The sequence below is a fragment of the Lathyrus oleraceus genome, chromosome 3 (genome assembly GCF_024323335.1).
Source record: "Lathyrus oleraceus cultivar Zhongwan6 chromosome 3, CAAS_Psat_ZW6_1.0, whole genome shotgun sequence".
NCBI lineage: Eukaryota > Viridiplantae > Streptophyta > Magnoliopsida > Fabales > Fabaceae > Lathyrus > Lathyrus oleraceus.
In genome coordinates, this window is record NC_066581.1 from 65,436,885 (window position 1) to 65,440,005 (window position 3,121).

Here is a 3,121-nt window from a genome sequence, read left to right on the forward strand (position 1 = left end):
GATGTACAAGATGAAAGGAATTGGACCTACGTTTTAGATGCTCCACCTGTTTTGGGTCATCTTCCTCCTAATGTTCCTGATGAGGCGGGACATGACACTGATGATGAATATGATCGGAGAAAGCGATCTCCCGTACCTGATGTGTCCCTCCATCATCCTTCACCACCATACACCGCACCATCTTCTTCTTTTGCAGGTACCACTCCTGGCTTTTATATTACAGAGGAGATATGACGTGACCACATGGCTAGAGAGCAAAGGCGGGATGACCTACTCTCTACCATCCAACAACAACTGGCGGATAACATGAGCTTCATGCAAGAATCACAGCGGAGGACAGATAGATCTGATGATACTGTTTTACAGTCCCTGCTTACGATTACAAATACACAAGCCCATCAGCAACAATACCACAATCAACATATTACACTCATCGAAGCCACTCAAGGTTCCATTTTGGGCAACCTTCGAGAGGTGAGGACCGCTCAGGATGCCTTGCAGGCCAGGATGGTTCAGCGAGACCGTCGTCGTACCCGATCCCATCGTCCACCTCAGGATGGCGAAGGCACCAGTGGTCAGCAGTAGGTTGTCAGGTAACTCTTCCCTTATCTTATTTCGAAACATTGGGGGACAATGTTCGATTTAAGTGTGGGAGGAGCCTTTATCGCTTTATTTGTTGTTTTTAGATAGTTTGTTTACCTTTATTGCTTTTTGTTTATTTTATTTTATTTTATTTTGCTTTTAGTTTAAGTGTCTTAGATAATGCATGAGTCCGACGAGTCACCAAATATAGTGTATCTTTAGTACAGTCTAATCTCCCCATACCTTTAGCCCCCACCGATTTTTTTTTGCAAAAGAAAACAGTGTTATTCCGAAAGTTTTTGGGTTTTAAAGACGGGTTTTGAGTAAGGATGCGGTGACTTGGGAGAACTTTTTGAAACATCAGTATTATTTTAGCACCATAGACTTCGTAAATATAGGAATCATTCCCGAAACCCCATATATCATGGCCTTAATCGTCATTTCTGTATAAGTCCTCAATAGCTTATCCCAGCAGTCAGCTCCGGCCTACGCATCCTCTACGTAGAGGACCGATGCAAATAAGTGAATGATCCAGTGAAATAAAGAAAAAGAAAAAGCAAAAATGCAAATCCGGTATAGGTGACCCTCACAAAGTCATTTAAACCAAAGAATTGTAAAAATTTGCTGCAAAAAGAAAAAGAAAAAGAAAAAGAAAAAGAAAAGAAAAACTTACCCGCTGTTAGTTGGTTCAGAGGTGTCTGGCACTGAACTCGGTAGGGCGGATTGCGATCCGATCCCCCACAACTGCAGTTGGGTCAAGTAAAAGGGTTTACACATATCTATGTGCCAGAAACCCCATGTTTAGATCATAATCACTAACAGGTCACTCTGCTATGAAGCATGTATGGATAACGGGCTTAATGTGATTGCGCCTGAATGAAAAGGACACAAAAAGAAATGAAGAGGCAGGCCTAGGTATTGTGAGATAATATGGGTTGATTAATATTGGAATGGAGTCTATGTCCGTATTCGCGGATTAGTGTCATCATGATACCCTTATGAAATTCTGGTGTAGTCAGAATTCAGATGTTCTACTCCAAGTCATGACATCTGATCTAACATTGTAACTAATACAGCAAGACAGTTATTAACCACTGTACTAATATGCATACGTTCACAGATGTCAAGACATCTCATTCTATGTCACCCTAGGATGGATGAACACCTGGTTCTGTGCATCAGGAAGAAGGACTCAACAGAGATCAATCCTAGCACTCACTTCTGTTGTTTTCTTACACAGTTATCAGCATGATGTCTTACTGTTGATTTTGGACATCATCTGTTACATTGTTCCAGTGTATTTTTCTTTTACTTGTATTTCCTGAATTAAAGGTTGAACACGTTAATCTAATTTCCACTTATTAGATAGCTAACAGCTAGGCTATTTGCTAGGTTCATTAATTGTAGGTTAGTAGTTGGTTTCCTGGATTTTAGTTCAGCTATTGAATCCCTGAAGAATAGCCTGAGAAAAATACCAAAACAGAAAAACCAATCATCCTACACTTTAGCACATTCTGTTGAGAATGAATGTCACAACATTCAGTTCGACAGTCAGAACATATGTTGATTCTGTTATGTTCCTGGAAACGTGTTGTGCTAAGTTTGCAGTACTGTAAAAGACCAACTAGTCTCTACTTCAGTATCAGCCTTCAGTGTCAACTGTCAAAACATCCAGTTTAACAGTTTCACAATGATCCTTTGGCCAGGTCTGTTATCCTGGAAGAGAACAGACTTAAATAAATACTGAACTGAACCTAACCTGCTTATTATTCAGTATACGCTGTCACAGATGAATGTTACAACATTCTGATTGACATTCAAACAAAAGGCTATATACCAGGTCTGTTATCATCTTGATAAGCTGACTGGAATACCAGCTGTGTTATGACAGTAACAAAAACACATGCAGAAGAAAAACAAACACAGGAAATTGTTAACCCAGTTCAGTCCAACATGACCTACATCTGGGGGCTACCAAGCCAGGAAGAAGATCCCCTATCAGCAGTATTAATTCAGAGTTAAACTCCCCCGTTTACAACTCTTCACTTAATCCCTACCCAATGCAATCTATACCTAGGAACTCCTAGATAGAAACATCCAGTTTCCATTCCTATCACTACAAATACAATGTAATGTTACCACACCTTGAACTTGCTTCACAGCTTCATTCAAGAACAAAATCACTCTTGCCTACAGGCTTTGAGTTACAAATACTCTTAGCTTTGACCACTGAGAAACACATGGTAATCTTCCCACAGATTGGGAGGTTTACCTCACACACACCCTTAAAAATTCATTCTAAGAGGATTACAAAAACTAGGTTACAATGTGCTATTTATAACCTAATCACCCAACTGGATTTGGGCCTTCAGAAATCGCAGCAGACTTGTTCTTTGCTGTTACAACTTCAGCAGAAAAATTCTGCTACAAACAAGGTCTTCAATCCTAAAATCTCTCCATATATATCTCCATATTTAGAGCCTATATAGATTCTGATTAAGTCTTTAAGACCTCCACATGGGAGTTAGGATATTCACCA